Source organism: Chlamydotis macqueenii, chromosome W (assembly GCF_036417535.1).
Source record: "Chlamydotis macqueenii isolate bChlMac1 chromosome W, bChlMac1.mat, whole genome shotgun sequence".
NCBI classification, from domain to species: domain Eukaryota; kingdom Metazoa; phylum Chordata; class Aves; order Otidiformes; family Otididae; genus Chlamydotis; species Chlamydotis macqueenii.
The window spans coordinates 38,277,429-38,298,910 of NC_141592.1; positions in this window are offsets into that span (position 1 = coordinate 38,277,429).

A 21,482-nucleotide genomic window follows, 5' to 3' on the forward strand; every position below is an offset into this window, starting at 1 on the left:
TTCCCCGGATCCTCCTTACGGCCCTTCTTGTAGATGGGAGTCACATCGGCAAGCCTCCAGTCCTCTGGGACCTCCCCAGATAACCAGGACCGCTGGTAGATGGCCGAGAGCGGCTCGGCAATCACCCCCACCAACTCCCTTAGCACCCTAGGATGGAGCCCGTCCGGTCCCATGGACTTGTGGCAGTCCAGATGGAGAAGGAGCTCTCTAACTGTCTCCACCTGTACCACAGGGGGTGTACTCGGCCTGGCATCCCAGACTTCCAGATTAGGGCATAAAGTGCCCTGAGGATAACTGATCTGCCTATTAAAGGCAGAAGTAAAGAAGGCGTTGAGGACCTCAGCCTTCTCCTTATCCTCAGTGATCACATTCCCCGCTGCATCAAGTAAAGGGTGTAAATGCTCCTTATTTCTTCTCTTACCACTGATATATTTGTAAAAGGATTTCTTGTTCTCTTTTACTGCAGTGGCCAATCTGAGTTCATGCTGAGCTTTTGCCTTCCTAACTTCCTCCCTGCATACCTTAGAAACTTCTTTGTAATCTCCCCAAGTAGCCTGTCCCTTCTTCCAGAGGACATAGACTCTCTTTTTCTTCCGGAGCCTCAACAATAGTTCCCGGTTCATCCACACCGGTCTTCTTCCTCTACGGCTCGCCTTACAGCATTCAGGAACAGCCTGTTCTTGTGCCTTTAAGATCTCCATCTTGAGGAGGGTCCAGGCTTCCTGGACCCCTTTACCCTTAAGGAGCGACTCCCAAGGGACCCTCGCAACAAGCGTCCTGAACAAGTCAAAGTCCGCCCTCTTGAAGTTCAGGATAGCCGTTCTGCTAGTGATCCTTCTGACATCTCCAAGAATAGAGAATTCTACAATTTCATGGTCGCTCTGCCCAAGACAGTGCCCAACCTTCACGTCTCCCACCAGACCTTCTCTGTTAGTAAAGAGTAGGTCAATCAGGGCACCACCCCTGGTAGGCTCTCGTACCAGCTGCATAAGGAAACTATCTTCCACACCCTCTAGGAACCTTTTGGACTGTTTCCTCTGCGCTGTATGATATTCCCAGCATATATCAGGGAAGTTGAAGTCTCCCACAAGAACGAGTGCTGGCGATTGCGCGACTCGCTCAAGCTGCTCATAGAACGCCTCGTCCTTCTCTTTGTCCTGATTAGGCGGTCTATAACAGACCCCCACCATGATGTCACTCCTACAGGCCTTTCCTCTTATCCTTATCCATAGACACTCAACTGTATCATTCCCAACCCCAAGCTCTTCAACGTCAAAACAGTCTTTAATATAAAGGGCCACACCACCACCCTTCCTTCCTCGTCTATCCCTTCTGAAGAGCTTGTAGCCTTCCATCACAGCACTCCAGTCGTGGGAGTGGTCCCACCACGTTTCAGTAATGGCAACCAGGTCATAGTTATCCTGCCGCACAATCGCTTCCCTCAGGCAGATCAACACCGCCACCCAACTTGGTGTCATCTGCAAACTTACTGAGGGTACACTCAATCCCCTCGTCTAGGTCATCAATAAAGATATTGAACAAGATGGGCCCAAGTACCGACCCCTGGGGGACACACTTGGTTTAGCTAGATGTAGAGAACTATAATAGAAAGATTTGGATAGGTGTTAAGGGAAATATCTGGTTATGGAAACACCAGGGGAACAAACAGCAGCAGCAGTAGAAGAGATGTAGGCATGAAATGTATTGATAACACATAGACTAGCAGATCATCAAGATCTTAGCATATCTACCCATCTCTCCTCAGGATAGTCAGATTGGGAGACAAAGGGCAATCAGTAAATTCACAGAGGTGGAACAGGATTGAAGGCCTAATCAGCTTGTAAAAGACACAAAAAAAGTATATTCAAAGTCAGCACATCACCACTAACCTAAAAAGGACCTAGGGGAAGTGTTGAGGACTCATAGCCTTCTTTCCTTGTCCTTTGTGTCATCTTGAAGAAACATGATGTGATGGGTTAACCTTGGCTGGCTGCCAGGTGCCCACCAAGCCACTCTATCACTCCTCCTCCTGTCCTGGTTTCTGCTAGGATGGAGTTAACTTTCCTCTCAATAGCTGATATGTTTTGGATTTTGTATGTGAAGAATGTTGATAAACACACGGATGTTGTTAGTTGTTGCTAAAGAGACCAAAGTCACAGTCTGGCTTCCCAGGTTTCGCTAATGTGCAGGCACAGGAAGCTGGGAGGGATATAGCCAGAACAGTTGACCCAAACTGGCCAAAGAGAGTATTCCATGCCATAAACATCATGCTCAGTATATAAGTGGGGGGGGGGGTGAGCCAGTGAGCTGCCTCTTTTTCTCTCTCTCGCTGTTCGGAATCGTTCCAGGATCGTTTACAGTTTTTTTTTTTTCATTTCATGATTGCTGCTCGGGATAGGCTGTATCAGTAATCAGGTTGTCAGGTGGTAAGAAACTGTCCATCATTCGTTGGTTTTGTTTGCTTGTTGGTTTTGATTTTTAAAATTATTCTTCTTATTATTTTTCTATTAGTATTATTATCATTATATATATATAATTATATTTTCTTTTGCTGTTCTAGTAAACTGCCTTTATGTCAACCCATGAGTTTTGTACTCCACTGCTGACTGTAGCTAAACCATCACAGTCTTTTTGGCGCGCCGAATGTGGGATATGAAGGGTTGATGTAACAACAGATCTGACCAGAGTGTGTTAAAGTTGTTACAAGTGCTCTTTATTTTTATTTAAGAGTCCTTGGTGACAATGTTGCACTATGTGTTCACATGGTTGTATTATGTAAATCCTCAGTTGCAGCACATATTTCCTGTGGTGCTGTTTATCACTTCTCAGAAATGGATCAGAATTCTCATTTTGTTGTACTGGTCACTACTGACTTATGATATGATAGCATGACTGGTCATGAAATCAGTCTGGTCCTTGTTTTCGGCATTGCTGGCAACTCCATACTTCGGGCGCCATTTTGCAAGAATTATTAATAATTGCACATTTTTCTTTTTCTCCCTGGAGAACCAGTCTATGGGGAAGTCAGGGGAGGATACTTTCCCCTACTCTTTTACCTTCCCTTTTTCCTTCAAGCTAGTCACATCAGCTCTCGAGAATTTTGAATATCCTAGGGATGTGCAAGCCAGCATATTCCTATCGCTATGTCTCCTGAATGGGTTTCAGATTTTGTTTAGGATTCAACAACTGTTTAAAAATATCACCTGGAGATCTGCCTTGAGGCTGGAGGGGAAGGGGTGGCATGGCATGTGGGAGAATATGGGCAGGTACCTAGAGAACTTCTCACCTCCAGTGGTCTGGAACTTCACTCCCAAACAACTACAGAATCCTGATGAAGTGATCGAATACTTGAAAGGAAAATGCCATGGCTATTCCAAAGAGGCACAGCGTATTGCTTTGTGTTGGGCACTGGCTAGTATCTACCAAACCCTCAGGAAGAAGGGAGGGAAAAATCAACCAACAGATACTGCAGCTACTCCAGCTCCTGCGACAGACACCGCAGCTACCCCAACCCCAGCTACCAGCATTGTGACTACTCCAGTCTCCGTGACACGCACTGCGGCTACTCCAGCCCCAGTGACAGGCACTGCAGCCGAATTAGAGAACCAACCCGTGTCAGTATCGGTTGCCCCTATATAGAAGAAGAAATCTTGGAAGTAAAAGTCAGCTCATTTAGTAAGGGATGAGGAAGGACGAGGACCATCATGAGGAGAGGAGGAGGAAGAGGAACTCATAAACGAGACTGAAACCACCCGATCCCTATCCCTGAGTGAGCTGCGAGATATATGAAAAGATTTCAGCCATCGTCCAGGTGAGCACCTTGTCACCTGGCTGCTCCAATGCTGGGATAGTGGGGCCAGTAGCCTGGAATTAGAAGGTAAGGAAGCTAAACAGCTGGGATCTCTTTCTAGGGAAGGGGGCATCAACAAAGTGACTGGAAGAGGTGCACAAGCTCTCAGCCTCTGGAGGTGACGCCTGTCAAGTATGAAGGAAAGATATCCCTTCAAGGAAGATGTTACCTATCACCCAGGCATACCACCATGGAGAGAGGTATCCAGTACCTAAGGGAATTAGCCGTGCTGGAAGTCATTTATAGTGACCTAGTGAGGAGCCACCCAAAGATTCAGATGAAGTCCAGTGCACACAGCTCATGTGGCAGAAGTTTATACAGAGAGTACCATCATCATGTGCCAACTCATTGGCAGTACTGAGTTGGAAAGATGGAGAGGGACCAACAATGGATGAATTGACTGGTCAGCTCCAGCAATATGAAGAAAGTCTCTCTTCCTCCCTCATCTTGGCTGTGGAGAAACTGTCCCGGGAGTTCCAGCAATTCAAAGAGGATAGGTCCTACTCCCCACCTGTATGGACCAGTATTTCAGCTATTAGGAGTAAACATTCCCCTGCTCAAGAGAGGCGGTACACGCAGTGAGGTACCCTGTGGTTTACCTTGTGTGGCCAAGGAGAGGACATGAGGAAGTGGGATGAGAAACCTACCTCAGTCAGAGACACGGGTACATGAGTTGCAAGGAAAAACAATCGCAAGTGGAATTTCTCCCAGGAAAATTGCTGCTCCCATCTCCAATGGGCAGTTTCCCAGAGGCAACAGAAGGGCTGATCTTACCTCTGATCCTATGGAAGAGACTTCTGATTCATATTTACAAGAAGTGAGCAGTGAATACTATGAACAGAACTAGAGGGGCCCTGCCTCCAGCCAGGTGGAGGAGAGGGACAACTGAATTTACTGGACTATATGGATTTAATGGCCTGGCACATCAGATCCACAGGAGTATAAGGGTCTAGTAGACACCAGTGCACAGTGTACCCTAATGCCATCCAAGCTATAAAGGGGCAGAACTCATTTGTATTTCTGGAGTGACAGGAGGATCCCAACAGCTGACTGTACTGGAGGCTGAAGTCAGTTTGACTGGGAATGCATGGCAAAAACATCTCATAGTGACTGGCCCAGATGCTCCGTGCATTCTTGGCATAGGCTACCTCAGGAGTGGGTATTTCAAAGTCCCCAAAGGGTACCGGTGGGCTGATGGAAACCTGAAGGCTTTTTTTTCCCCTAGTGGTGTCAAAAGGCTTCCTGCCATAGACCATGACCTGTGATATACTGGGGTGCTCTCGGAGTCCTCACCTGAACTTTTAAGCGGTGGGTGCCCTTCTAATCTCAAGGGTAGAAAAACTACTTTATTTAGTGGTTCTACTCCACCTCCAAATGCATTAATATTCATCAGTTTATTCTTGGAGTAATGGGACAGATTTCCATGAATTAGAGTTACATCTACCCTGGGATCTAGCAGAGCCATAACTCATTGTTTATTATGCCAGCTCCAGTGTATTATGAGTGGAGCAGAGCGTGTGGTCCCCTCTGCCAGCCCCTGTGAGAGCTGTGAGGGGCTGCCCTGTCCCTAGTCTTGCTTGCAGGGAGAAAATTTGGGGAAAATTTTGCACTCATATGTCATTCCAGGCAATCTAAACATCTTTTAAAACAATTTTCCCTATAGTTCTATTTCCTAATTTAATTTTGATTATCCTCATTTGCAAGTTTCTTAGTAATTTAAGAACAACTTCTTTCAAGCAGCATCATTAGGCCATTAGCTACACACTCTTCAAAGCTGGAGACCCATCACACAAAAATAATCTTTACTTAGGCAACTTCAGATTTGCACAGGATCTATCCTGGGAAATCCCTGGCAATGGTCTGAAATGTGCTTATATCTCTTCTTTGTAATATTGAAAGATGTTCTGGGCAAATACAGAAGAGGTATTAGGTTTCATTCACAGATTCTACCCTTCAGGTATAAATGTTCTCCAATTACCACTCCTCACACAAGCGAAGTTTATTCAAGTGATAAGAGTAGGGACATATAGGATCAGAGACTGAAATGGTAAATTATTGCATTTCAAAAAGCATTTCTTGTTGCTTATTAAACAGGGAAGTTAATAAAATATGGTTTAGAGAAACTAAAATATAAAAGGACCTCAAGTTGAGTGGGAATGTGTTTCTGAGACCTTTTATCTTAAAGATGACTTGTCTAAGAGACCGGATTATCTTTTAATATGTTTAGTCATGTATAGACGTATTTAATAGATATTTGGGCTGTATTTTCCCTTTTGTGATTTTTTTTATTTTAAAACCAGGAGGTGCAAGAGATTCTCAGAAAGCACAAAGCTCAAAATGAAGCCTGGCTCAAAGTTAGAGGAAAGGAGAATGACAAGTAAAGAAAAGGGATCTGTAATCTAAGGGCAAATATTTTCCAAATGAGGTTGTACAGCTGTGGATATAACTGAAAATGCCATTTGTATCCTTTTTAAATATGTGCTTTGGACACAGTTCTTCCTGTAAAATGTTTTTCTTCTTTCTTGAACATTGCATACCAAGATGATACAAAATCGCTATTATCTAAATACTCCTGGGAACTGTTAGAACATTTCACTGCTAGTTCTAGATAACTTTTTAAAATTGCTTTCAATATTGCACTTGTTTTTTCTTCAACTTCTTAGTTAAGTTTGGTGGACATGGGGGATGGAACAGGTGTATGAATGCTAAACACATTTTGTTTCACCACAGCTCTGTTTCAGCTCTAATTTATTATTATGAAACTCCCACATTAGGAACTGAACCAGAAAAAAAGATTTATTTTTTAGGAAGCTAGAAATCCTCCTTTTGTTATACTGCTTTATTGAACACATACATTTAAAACATCCTAATTCGTCCATGCAAAATCAGGCTTTATTATTAATGAAATGTCTTTCTTATTTGTTCTTCTTTATTATTCATCAAAATGTGAAGGCAAGCAAGCCTTCTGAAGTTATAATAAGGGGAAACACTACAAGGTGAAACTTGGATGCTTTTACTTCTTGTGAGACAAACAGGTCAAGAACACGACTCCAGATCTTTTCTTGGATATAAGACAGAACTCCAGACTGGAGCTGAGGTTTGACTGTACAATAATAGACAGTAGTTCTAACTTCTGCCATACTTAGCAATATTAATGCCCCCTGACTGTGCTAACAGCGTAGCACAAATGTCACTCCAGCCACCTGAAAGTTTCTGCAGATCTCACTTTGGCCTTTTTGTGTTGGAATGAGAAGCATCAGACAACAGAGAAAAACTTTCTGGGAACTAAATGCTTTCTGAAGAATCATCCTCTCCTTGGCCACAGGTTTCCACACAGAAACCAGAACTGAATCAGTGCTGTTCACACCACCGTTATGTCATGCTGAGCCCTCAGTGAGGCTCCTTCTGAGTCTCTTCAGAGGTGCCTGACTTACTGGGACTGTGATTAGACAGAAAACAAGGGCAAAATATGCTGGCCGGACTTCTTTGATGACAGAGAGGTCCACAGATTAGATTGATATTCCAGCACCCGCAAAGAGTGTCTCCAGAATTACTGCTCCATCCTGGATTTTAAAAATTGTAACTGGCACAAGTAATAATGTGTCCTGGTTTTGGCAGGGATGGAGTTAATTTTCCTCTCAGTAGCCAGTGTGTTTTTGATTTCGTATGTGAAGAATGTTGATAAACACCCTGATGATACAAGTTGTTGTTAATGAGACCGAGGACACTGTCCGGCTTTCCAAGTCTCGTTAACGTGCAGATGCAGGAAGCTGGGAGAAAGACAGACAGAATAATTGACCCAAACTGGCCAAAGAGAGTATTCCATGCCATAAATGTCATGCTCAGTATATATAAGTGGGGGTTGCCCATGGGGAGGGCATGCATTCATCTTCTTCCACCTCTCTCTTGCTTGCTGGCATCATGCCCTCTACCTTGTTGGCTCCCTTTCACTCCTTTGCGTGCTGCTCGGTTTCGTTTCTGTGATCGCTGCTTGACAGGCTGTATCGGTCATTGGGACATTGGGTGGTGAGAAATCGTGCATTGTTTGTTTTGTATATATTAATATCCTTATATTTTGTTATTCTTGTAGTTTTCCTTTGCTATTCTAGTAAACTGTCTTCATCTCAACTCACGAGTTTTCCTTTCTTCCCAATTTCTCTCCCCCATCCTGCTGAGGAGGTAAATCACTAAAACTTTGGATGTGGCAAACCATGAGAACTTTTTTCTCCAGAAATTGCCCAAGCCAAGTGCTGCAACTCTTGTGAGTGATTAGGACACTGGAAAAAAGATTGCCCCTATAAAACCCATTTTTCTCTTACACCACAAGGTATGCCTGGTTTAACCGTGACTTCTGAATTCAATTCCCTGCCTTCGCACAAAAACATAATTGTAACCAAGATTGACAAGATTGACAGTTACTGGGAGCCTATTATGCAGCAACCATGAGTAACGTCCACATTATTTTAAATACTGCAAACATTCAACAAGAGCTCCAACTGACCCTTAAGGTGAGGGGGAAATTACTTGTGCCTAGTAGATACAGATGCTACACATTTGGCTCTAAATAGACAATCAAAAAAAATTAACACAATGAGACAAAAATATATCATGACTGTAGCCCCCTCTCCCACTACACAAACCCAACACACATGGGAACTGAAGGAGGCCCTCAACACATACCCTTGTTAGAAGAGATCCCCCACCAGATAGGGCCCTTATCAATTACACTCAATAGCCCAATTAATTTATTAGGGAAAGATTTACTCTGTAAATTGTTGACAAATTTAAACTGTTCCCCCCAGGGCATGCAGCTTTGGATACCTGTCAAAAATTTATCTAAACTAGTTGTTGCCTTACAGGAAAACCCTAGAGGCTTCACTTTACGAAAAGAACTGCAAAAACTCCCGTCTGCAATTTGCCCTCTTGGCTGCCAGGGCACATTACACTGAAACATTGCAACACTTTAAATCCGGCTTCCTTACGTCATTATATACCTTTTCCCTAGGGGATAAAGGTACATAAACAGAAAAATGGTTTGTCTCCAAAATTGAAAGAACCCTATCTTGTATCACTAACCTCTTTTTCTGTAATACAAGTAGAGGGTAGAGATTCCTGGATTCATCACTCTCATGTAAAAAAGGGATTCATTCACTACTTCCCATCAGCAGTCAGATGTTTAGTCATTGCCGGGAAAGCAGGGCCTCACCACGTGTAACTGCTATTAGGAAGACAAACACCATAACACAAAATGTGTCGTCTTCCTCCTTCTTTCCCCTAGCTTTTATTGGGGGCTGTGAAGGAGTTAATTTTCTTCATAGGATCCCCTATGTTGCTACGTTTTGGATTTGTGATGAAAACAGTGTTGATAATACACCAATGTTTTAGATATTGCTGAACAGTGCTTACACAGCATCAAGGCCGTGTCACGGAGCCCTGCTTTCCTGGAAATGGCTTAACACCTGTCTACCAATTGGATTATTATGTTTTGCTTGCACACACAGCTTTTTCTTTACCTATTAAACTGTCTTTATCTCAACCCATGAGTTTTCTCATTTATACCCTTCCAATTCTCTTCCCCATCCCACTGTGGTGGGGTGAGTGAGCAGCTGTGTGGTGCCTGGCTGCTGGCCATGGTTAAATCACAACAATAGCTAAAGACTTAACCTAACATATTATATAAAAATTACTACCATGTTTCTTAATTTCTCTGATGATGATGATGCGTATCTGAAATATCAGCTACCAGAAGGATGATCAATGCTTCTTAAGTCAATATCATTAGAATTAAAATAACTGTGTAGCAAGAGAGTTGGATTTGTATTTAAAACTGTTCTGGTTTTGTTTAGTGAGGGGGGGGCCTAAGGTGGTAGCTTCTGTAGGAAACTGCTAGAAGTCGCTTCCCTTTGTTCAGTGGACTCAGCCGGGCCTAGGGCAGACCCGCTGCTGGCCAAGGCCGAGCCAATTGGTAGCAGAATGTTCCCTGATAACGCCTCTGCGATAATGTATTTAAGAAGGGGAAAACAGGGGAAAAAAAAAAAAAAAAGGGGAGAAGATGTGAAGGAGCTGAGCGGGGGCAGAGAGGGGGGAGGCACAAGCCTTGTGGGCCTTGCAGGCCTCACCCTCTGGCCTCCCGCCGGGCAGCCGACTGGGCCTGACTCGGCCCGGCCTGGCTGTAAGAAGTAGAGAGGAGATGAGACATGAATGAGATGTGAAAAGATCCTGAGAGGCGTCTGCCAGCCTGTTGTGAAGAATTTTTCTTGTGAGAGGAACGGCTGCAGATGCCAAGGTCAGTTCAGAAGGAGGAAGGGGAGGAGTAATGCTGCTCCTGGCCAAGATTCCCCTGCAGCCTGTAGTGATGACCATGGTGCAGCAGGTTGTCCCCCTGCAGCCCATGGAGGTCCACGGAAGAGCAGATATCCACCTGCAGCCTGTGGAGGACCCCACGTCAGGGCAGGCGGACGCCTGAAGGAGGCCGTGGCCCGTGGAGGGTCCGCTGGGGCAGCTGTTCTGGAGGGGCTGCAACCCATGGAAGAGATGACCCATGTCAGAGCAGTTTCACGAAGGACTGTGGCCTGTGGGAGGGAACCCACGATGGAGCAGGGGAGGAATGTGAGGAGTTCTTCTCCTGACGATGAAGCAGCCGCGTAAAACAACAAGTGATGGACTGACCGCGACCCCCATTCCCTCTTCCCCCCTGTGCCGCTCAGGGAGAGAGAAGGTAGTAGAGATAATGTTAAGCCTGGGAGGAGGGAGGGGTGGGGGGAGGTTATCTTGTTCTTGTTAGAAATAAATGAATAGTTTTCCCCAAGTCAAGAGGGGCAGAATCACCTCCCTCGACCTGCTGGCCATGCTCCTTTTGATGCAGCCCAGGATGCGGTTGGCTTTTTGGACTGCAAGGGCGCATTGCCGGCTCATGTTGAGCTTCTCGTCCACCAGCACTCCCAAGTCCTTCTCCTCAGGGCTGCTCTCGATCCATTCCCCGCCCAGCCTGTATTTGTGCCTGGGATTGCCACGACCCACATGCAGGACCTTGCACTTGGCCTGGTTGAACTTCATGAGGTTGGCACGGGCCCACCTCTCCAGCCTGTCAAGGTCTCTCTGGATGGCATCCCTTCCTTCCAGTGCGTTGACCGCTCAGGACAACAAAATCTCAGGAAATAGAAGACAATTTATTGTCCATGTTGCTGAATATAGTTCCGGTCAGACATAAAGCTTTCTGCAAAGATTTTCAAGCTAAGAGGAGGAGGATCTACCTCTTGTCCCTGCTAAAATTTCTCACTCTGAAGTCCTGCCTTGATGAATGTGCTTTCCCGTTTCTTTTCCATTTGTGCTGCATGTACAATAAATAAAATAATTTAGAAACAGTATTTTTTTAATAAAAGCTTATTATCAATGTAAGAAATTTAATGCACATTTTCTGTAGGACAAGCAAGGTATGGTAGGGGAAAGAAAGATTCCAAGATGGTCTTAATTCTTAGAGTCTTTACTTCCTTCTTGCCATAGTTTTTCACCTCTCTGCTAATACAGCACAAGAGGAATTAAATGTTTGAGGCACGCATTTTGCTTGTCCGCAGAGGCAATTCCTCAAAGCCAAAGCCTATTCACAGGCAGTCCTTCCAGTTATATAATCTTTTGAAGTACAGTAACATAATAAAATTACCTTCTTTATCTCCTGAATTCTTGCATCTGTAAACTTTAGGTGTTGGTAAATGCTATCAAATACTGCTCCAGTTCACAAGGGGAGTGTTGTTTTCCCAAGAGGCTAGGTATCTTGCATTCTGAAAAAAAAAACCACTCTAGCAAGAGGGGTGAGCATTGAATACAGTATGAATTCTTGAGCTATAGGTTGGTTTTGACAGCTCTCTTAAAAGAATTTTGTTGGCTTAAATCAATTTTTCTAATTCCTGAGCAAAAACTGTTCGTATACTCAAACTCATGCAGGTGTTCTCTGAGCATACACTTTTCCATAATCCAGTAAATAACTTTTCACCAAATAACTTGAAATGGTTATTCGTCCTCTTAGATACTTCTTTAAGATCTTCTGCTTCTCATTTATTTTCATGGATATGCAAATATGCATTAGTTTCAGAGACAGTTCTTTGTGCATTTCTTCTCTACTTCTTAAAAAGCACCAGCAGTATCACGATCACTGTTCTCTGCTTTTTTCTCTACTTCTGGGAAGGGCCATTGGTTTTACAACTTTATTTCCCCTCCTTCTATTTTTTTTTTAACTTGTGCAAGATGTTACTGTTTTCCACCAAAAATCTGAAAGACCTGTACATAAACAGAAGCTAATATATGGTGTTATGATGCTGAGGGGTTTAATCTTTTGTAGGGAAAAAACCCAAACCCACAACACAACAGTATAGTAAGCAGTTTAAGTTATTATTTGCACTTGCTGATGATTTCAGTGTTGAGTACAATATTTAAATTATCAGTATGACAGGGTTCTGATTTTTTTTTTCTTCTCTTCTGCTCTTCTACAAGCAACACTCTTCACTTCAACAAACTATTTTTCACTGACCTTTCAAATTTATAAATATATAGAGAGAGTAGTTAGTTGTAGTTAGAGGTCCTAATGCTGAATTTTCTCAGTGCCTTGCTGTTACTACATTTTATAACTTTGACAGCTAATGCAGCTATTCACTATTTAAAGCTGATAATCACTTTAGGCTGAGATTTGTATTAACGTTGTAGGCAGTGAGTGAATATTTTGCTATTGGTCTGGAAATAAAAAAACAATCACCTTATTGGGTAGAACCTATGGCAAGACTTATGTTTAACAGCAAATGCTTTCACCAAAGTGATTTACTTTCCCAATGTAAACAGTTACTTGAATGCATTTATGTGAGAACTGCTTTAATCTAAGCTAAAATGACTGCTTTCCTAGTTGTGCAAAGACAATGAAACTTGCCACTGATTTTAATTCCCTAATCTCCCATGGCGAACTGATAATTTCTCTGTGCTTTGTGTAGGGGCTTATGATCTTTGTATTGGTGTTGTCGTGCATCGCTATAGAAAATGCTAGTGTTTACTCTTTCACTGTTACTAATTTCTAATGAAACTATTTATCCATTTTCTTGTGACTAGAGGAGGTTTCTTCAGTCCTAATTTACCCAACAACTTCATTCTAATTCTTCCCTCCCACCCCCCGTTAGCTGATTTAAGAAAGAGAACTAAGTTTTTTGCAGTCAGCATTTGGATAGGCTAGAGATCCAAGTTAATGCCTGTAATAAGCTCAATACTGTCTGCCATGAGTTTAGTTACTGCGGTGTTGATTACAGGAGAAGTTTAGACATGTGTGTCTCAAACCAATGAATAAATGGATTTATAGAACAACTTCTCATCTTTTGGGCTGGATAGAGAGCTAATGTTGTGTAATTCCTTTTTCTAAACTGGTCCCTCCATTAAATGTTTTGTGGCTTTTTTAAAGTGTCAAATAGCTTATTATTTTTCATTATCCTTATTGGCTATTTAGATTCATTTTCAGACCAATATGAATAATAGCTTGTCATTATAAGAATTCTGAATGCTTATGGATTTTATATACTTTCAAAATTGGTTGCTGTAGCACAAATATTAATTATTAATGTATAATACACAATTTTTTGTATCTCATGACAGATTTCTGATCCTCTCCTCCAACTTGGTGGCCTTCCACTGCTTACCTTTTGTGGTGGTTTAGCCCGAGTCACCACGCAGTTTCTCGCTCACCTTCCCTCTACCCAGCAGGACGGGGGAGAGAAATTGGGAAGAAAGGAAAACTCATGGGTTGAGATAAAAACAGTTTACTAAAATACTAAAAACTACAAAGATAACAGAATATAAGGATATTAATATATACAAAATATACAAAATGAACAATGGATGATTTCTCACCACCCAATGTCCAAATGACCGACGCAGCCTGAGCAGCGATCACGGAAACGACACCGAGCAGCAAGCAAAGTGGGGAGAGCAAGCTAGCAAGGTAGAGGGAACGATGCCAGCAAGCAAGAGAAATGAAGAGGATGCCAAGGGTGCCCAAATGGATGCCCCCTCCCATGGGCAACCCCCACTTATATATACTGAGCATGACGTTTATGGCATGGAATACTCTCTTTGGCCAGTTTGGGTCAATTATTCTGTCTTTTGCCCAGCTTCCCGCATCTGCACATTAGTGAGACTTTAACAAGACTTGGAAAGCCAGACAGTGTCCTTGGTCTCATTAACAACAACTCCTACCATCAGAGAGTTTTTATCAACATTCTTCACATACGAAATCCAAAACACACCGGCTACTGAGAAGAAAATTAACTCCATCCCTGCCGAAACCAGGACACCTTTAAAGACAAATAGTGATTATGTTACAATATGTTGTGAGTAAGTTATAGAACAGCTGCAGTAATTGGGCGCAGATCCTAAGAATGAAGGGTTCCTAAAGCATGAACTGTGCCACCTCTGAAAGCAGGAAACAAAAATTGTTCTTTATTGTGGCCCTTCATGAATAAAGTTGTAGAAGCCTACTGCATTAGAAGAAATTTTGTTTCAAGCTTGTCAGCAAGACATTTGCTCTTACAAAAATAAATGACCTCACAAATTCTTTAGTGTAATTAAAATATTTTCCTAAGCCAAACTTATTTTCAATTTAGTGTTCAGTGACATCTCACTGTATTGGACTCTTAAGGTCTTGTCGTAGTTTAGCCCTGCTTGGGACCAAGCTATGCAGCCTCTCACTCACTTCCCCCACCCTCCGAGGGAATAGGGAGAGATAATATAACAAAAAGGCTCGAGGTTTGAGACAAGGACAGGGAGGGATCCTTAAAGTTACCATTACGGGCAAAACAGACTCAACTTGGGGAAAACTATTCATTTATTACTAAAACCAAAGCAGGATAATGAGACAGAGAACAAGATAACCTCCCCCCACCCCTCCCTCTTCCCAGGCTTAACTTAATTTTCAATTATCTCTACCTCCTCCCTCCTTCTTCACTGACCTTGGTGTCTGCAGCTGTTCCTCTCACAAGAAATTCTTCACAATCTCAGTGTGGCGAGAGGCTAGAGGGTGAGGGCTGCAAGGCCCACAAGGCTCGCGCCTCCCCCTTTCTGCCTCCCGCTTCTGCTTCTTCACTTCTCTTTTTTTTATTTTTCCCCTTCTTAAATACGTTATCACAGAGGCGTTATCAGGGAATATTCTGTCACCAACTGGCTTGGCCCTGGCCAGCGGGCAGGTCTGCCCTTGCCTGGCCGAGTCCACTGGAGAAAGGGGAAACTTCTAGCAGCTTCTTGCAGAAGCTGCCACTTTAGTCCCCCCTGCTACACAAAACCATCACAGGTCTGAAAATGCATGTCCTAGAATACTGGTGAGCCAAAAATCTTGAAAGTGGCCTGTCAAATGGCAGATCTGGGTTGGTTTTTTTCCCCCTCTTTAAAATATAATATCAAATTTAATATTGCCTCAGAGTTGGCAGATATGTGTATATCAGTGTCTGCTAACCTGGATGGTTTGGAACTAGCTATCAAATGCTATTTGGCACTTAAAACATCAAGAGTTTGATGTACAATGAGTAAGTAAAATAAGACTTCTAGCTAAGTGGTAGTAACTTACTATTCCACTACTTTCTTTAACAACAGGGACATGTATGTTTGCACTGGACATTTTCTTTCAGAATGATTGAATGAGTCTCTTGATTTTGGAATGATGTTTCTCAGACTTAGATAACGGCAATTACATTCAGTCAAATTACATTCGGCAATTACATTCACACAAAGGCTAATGACCTTAATATCATGTACGAGGAGACTCTTAGAGAGCAGAAACTATTAAAATAGATGTTTCCCTGTCTGTTTTCCAGAGATCTGTCTTCATCACTGTTAATCAAACCAACCTCTGTAAACTTGCTCACAACTACAATAAATTATTTGGGTCAACTTCATTTGTAAGAGAATGAGTAAGCACAAAATACTTGCATCTCCCTGTGGTGGGTTGAACTTGACTGGCTGCCAGGTACCCACCAAGCTGTTCTGTCACTCCTCCTTGTCAACAGGACAGGGAGAAAGTAAGATGAAAAACTCAGGTGGTGAGATAAAGGCAATTTAATGAAGAAAAGCAAAGGCTGCGCACAGAAGCAAAAAAGCAAAAAGATTTATTTTCTGCTTCCCATCAGCAGGCAATGTCCAGCAAATTTGTGAGAAGTCCTGTCTAACTAATTTGATATCCTTCTATGATAAGGTCACTTGCCTAGTGGATGAAGGGAAGGCAGTGAATGTAGGTTTTCTGGATTTTAGGAAGGCTTTTGATACTGTCCCTCACAGCATCCTTCTGGACAAGTTGTCCAGCTGTGGAATGAGCAGATACACGGTGTGCTGGGTGAAGAACTGGCTGAACGGCAGGACTCAAAGGGTTGTAGTGAATGGGGCTACATCTGGCTGGCAACGGGTCACCAGTGGTGTTCCTCAGGGTTCAATTCTAGGGCCAGTTCTGTTCAATATATTTATCAATGATCTGGATGCAGGAGTTGAATGCACCATTAGGAAGTTTGCTGAGGATACCAAACTGGGAGGTGCTGTTGACTCTCTTGAGGGACAAGAGTCCTTGCAGAAGGATCTAGAGAGGGTGGAGTTCAAGATCCTCGGGGCAGCAAGCTCTCTGCCCTGGACTTCAGGAGAGCAGGCTTTGGCCTCTTCAGGGATCTGATGGGTAAAGTGCCATGGGATGTGGCCCTGGAGGAAAGAGGGGCCCAGGAAAGTCCACATTCAAGGAGCACCTCCTCCAAGCTCAGCAGAGGTGCATCCCGATGAAGAGCAAGTCGGGCAAAAAGGCCAGGAGGCCCGCGTGGATGAGCAAGGAGCTCCTGGACCAACTGAAAGTAAAGAAGGAAGCCTATAGAGGGTGGAAGCGGAGACAGGTATCCTGGGAGGATTACAGAGAGGCTGTGCGAGCGGCCAGGGATCAGGTGAGGCAGGCTAAAGCCCTGACAGAATTGAATCTGGTCAGGGAGGTCAAGGGCAACAAGAAAAGCTTTTATTGGTGTGTCGAGGACAGGGAGAATGTAGGCCTTCTCCAGAAGGAAACGGGTGACCTGGTTACAAGGCTGAGGTGCTTAATGACGTTTTTTCCTCAGTCTTCACCAATAAGGGCTCTAGCCACACCACCCAAGTTGTGGAAGGCACAAGCAGGGACTGGGAAAATTAAGAACTGCCCACTGTAGCGGAAGAGCAGGTTCGGGACCATCTAAGGAACCTGAAGGTGCACAAGTCCATGGGACCTGATGAGATGCATCCACAGGTCCTGAGGGAACTGGCGGATGAAGTTGCCAAGCCACTGGCCATCGTATTTGAGAAATCGTGGCAGTCTGGTGAGGTCCCCGATGACTGGAAGAAGGGTAACATAACCCCCATTTTTAAGAAGGGGAACAAGGAACACCTGGGCAACTACAGGCCGGTCAGCCTCACCTCTGTGCCTGGCAAGGTCATGGAGCAGATCATCTTGGAAGCCATGCTAAGGCACATGGAGAGCAAGGAGGTGGTTGGTGACAGCCAACATGGCTTCACCAAGGGCAGATCGTGCCTGACCAATTTGGTGGCCTTCTATGACGGGGTGACGGCATCGGTGGACAAGGGACGAGCAACGGATATCATCTACCTGGAGTTGTGCAAAGCTTTTGACACTGTCCCGCACGACATCCTTCTCTCTAAACTAGAGAGGCATGGCTTTGATGGACGGACCACTCGGTGGATAAGGAGTTGGCTGGATGGCCGCACTCAGAGAGTGATGGTCAACGGCTCTATGACCAAGTGGAGACCGGTGACGAGTGGTGTCCCTCAGGGGTCCGTGTTGGGCTGGGCCCTGTTCAACATCTTTGTCGGTGACATGGACAGTGGGATAGAGTGCACCCTCAGCAAGTTCGCCAATGACACCAAGCTGTGTGGTGCCGTCGACATGCTGGAGGGGAGGGATGCCATCCAGAGGGACCTTGACAGGCTGGAGAGGTTGGCCCGTGCCAACCTCATGAAGTTCAACCAGGCCAAGTGCAAGGTCCTGCACCTGGGTCATGGCAATCCCAGGCACAAATACAGGCTGGGCGAGTGCTTGGGACTTCTGGTGGACGAGAAGCTCAACGTGAGCTGGCAATGCGCCCTTGTGGCCCAGAAGGCCAACCACATCCTGGGCTGCATCAAGAGGAGTGTGGCCAGCAGGTCGAGGGAGGTGATTCTGCCCCTCTACTCTGCTCTGATGAGACCCCACCTGGAGTACTGCATCCAGCTCTGGAGCCCCCAACATAAGAAGGACATGGACCAGTTGGAGAGGGTCCAGAGGAGGGCCACGAAGATGATTAGAGGACTGGAGCACCTCTCCTCTGAGGCCAGGCTGAGAGAGTTGGGGCTGTTCAGCCTGGAGAAGAGGAGGCTCCGGAGAGACCTTATAGCAGTCTTCCAGTACCTCAAGGGGGCCTACAGGAAAGATGGGGAGAGACTGTTCAGTAGGGCCTGTTGTCATAGGTTTTAAGATAGAGGGAGATAGATTTAGATTAGATATTAGGAAAACGTTTTTTACACTGAGGGTGGTAGAACACTGGAACAGGTTGCTCAGAGAGGTGGTGGATGCCCCATCTCTGGAAATGTTCAAGGCCAGGTTGGAGGGGACTCTGAGCAACCTGATCTAATTGGAGATGTCCCTGCTCCTTGCAGGGTGGTTGGACTAGTTGACCTTTAACCCAAACTACTGTATGATTTTGCGATCGTTGTATGTCCCTTTTGTTTGGAAATATTTTATTCCAAGTAGGGCCCCAGTATGTGTAGTGGTTGCTTTGGAGACAAATGCCTTAATAAAAACTGCTCCGTTGTGTCATCCTGTCGTCCCCTCCCCCCCGCTTTCTCATAGCTTTTATTGCTGAGCACGATGTCATATGATATGGAATATCCCTTTGGTCAGTTTCAGTTGGCTGTCCTGACCTTTCGAGTGTGTGAGCGGGGTTTGAGACAGCCTTGGTGCTGTGCACGCACTGCTTAGCATTAGCCAAAACATTGGTGTGTTATCAACACTCTTCTCACTACACATGCAAAGCACAGCACTATGAGGACTGCTAGGTGGAAAGTTAGCTCCATTCCAGCCAGATCCAACACAATCTCCACTCCTTTATTCCATACCATTTGTTTCATGCTTAGGTCCTACATAATTTAATATGTGTGTGTGTATATGTGTGTGTATTCTAACCCTCCCACTGTATTTAATTCTCATTACTGAAATCCCTTTTTACCAGCACTTACAATGTATGCTGCATGCTTAAACGATCTTTATACCCAATATACAGATTTATACGTTCTCATTAACTACTCTCCCCTGTCCTTTAACTGATAGATATTACTTTCCCATTCCATGGGCTTCTGCCATTCACCTACATGTTCATAAGAACAGGCTATGATTTGGGCCCCGTCTGTCAAGGTGATCTCTTAGGACAGGCAAAGTAGGATCTTCAATTGTTGGGTGCAAACACCAGCTTGGTTTGGGATATCACTGCGCTCACCTGATTCCTTGTGAAGCTCACTCTTCATTGGTTCAGGTAGTCCCTGCTACATTACTTAAAACATACAACTCACTCACAGATTGTTTTCCTCTGAAGTTTTGTCTCCTTGAGGCACACACTGGGTCTCCCCATCCTTCCACGTTACCCAGCAAGTACACGCAGGTCCTTGAGCAGAGACAATCCTATGAATGGACTTGCCTTTTCCCAAGGGAGAGGCAATCCATGCTGCCTTCCCCAACTACTTCCCTGGCTTCTGCTAAATTTTTATCCCAGTGCCCAACGCTCTCAGTATAGTCTTTAACAGTCCATTATATCCCTCAGTCTTTCTGGAGGCTTGTGGGTGATAGGGCATGTGATATACCCACTCAATGCCATGTTTCTTGGCCCAGGAGTTTGAGATTATTTTGGAAATGAGTCCCACTGTCCAACAATTCTTTCTGGGGTAGCGTGTTGCCACAGAACTTGATTTTCAAGACCTAAGATGGTGTTTCAGGCAGTGGCATGGTTTACAGGGTATGTTTCTAGCCACCCAGTATTTGCTTCTGCCATGGTGAGCATGTAGTGGTTGCCTTGATGTGTTCATGGCAGTGGTCCAATATAGTCAATTTGCTAGGCCTTGCCGTACTGAAAACCCAGCTACTGCCCTCTGTTCCAGGAAGGCTTTACTCATGTGGCTTGCTTGTTTGCTGCACGTGTTTCACGTTCATGGGTGACCCGCGTGATGGTCTCCATGGTCAGGTCCACCCCTCTCACATCTGTATGTTGCATCTCTCCCTAGAGGTTTTGTGAGCCCATCAAGCTACAGATAGCTCACCCTTACGCTCCCAGTCCAGGTCCACCTGAGCCACTCCAATTTTGACAGCCTCTTCTACCAGTTTATTGTTTTTATGTTCTTCAGTGGCATGGTTCTTGGGCATGTGAGCATCTACATGCTGTACCTTCACAGCAATATTTTCTACCCAGGTGGCCATATCTTGCCACAGTGTGTCACGGTTCCTTTGGATCTCTCAAATTGACAGGACAACGTACTCTGTAAATTAAGCTTTATTTTATGAGCTCATATAAGAAATAAACAAACATGACAAACAAGGGCTCAATCCCCTTTTGCCCAGACTAGTCTATCATGTGAATTCACTTAGTCATCACATAAGTCATGAAATTTCATAACTTACAACCCATAACTCGTGCACTGTGAGCAAAGTAGTTACCTATCTGATGATGAGACTGCTCATCCTCCTTTCTCTGTCATGGTGCAGTGTCGTAGTTCAGCCCCAATGGGGACCAGACTACGCAGTCTCTCTCTCACTCCCCCCACTCTCCGAGAGAATAGGAAGAGATTTGGTAAACAAAAGAAAACCAGAAGAAAAAAACCCAAACACGTGGGTTGAGATTGAGCAAAAAGTAAATTTAACAGTAATGACAGAAGAAAACAAAACAGTGATGGAATACAAATACAGTATAACAGCTTACAAGAGAACTCCACACCTAGTTTCTTCCAAGTAGCAGGGAGACTCCCTTCAGCACCCTCCTCACTTATATACTGAGCATGATGTCAGATGGGATGGAATAGCCCTTTGGCTAATTTGGGTAAATGAACCCCAGCTGTTAGCTAATTAGTTAACTATCCCAGTGTCGTAATTCAGCCCTGAATCAGGACCAGACTACGCAGTCTCTCTCTCACTCCCCCCACCTTCTGAGAGAACAGGGAGAGAAAATATAAGGAAAAACGGCTCGAGGTTTGAGATAAGGACAGGGAGAAATCCTTAAAGTTACCGTCACGGGCAAAACAGACTCGACTTGGGGAAAACTATTCATTCATTTCCAAAATTAGCAGGAGAATGAGACAGAGAACAAGATAACCTCCTCCCACCCCTCCCTCTTCCCAAGCTTAATATTATCTCTACTACCTTCCCCTCCTGAGCGGCACAGGGGGGAAGAGGGAATGGGGGTCGCGGTCAGTTCATCATACGTTGTTTCACGCCGCTGCTTCATGGTCGGGGGAAGAACTCCTCACATTCCTCCCCTGCTCCATTGTGGGGTCCCACCCCTACGCCACAGTCCTTCGTGGAACTGCTCTGGCGTGGGTCATCTCTTCCACGGGTGCAGTCCCTCTAGAACAGCTGTCC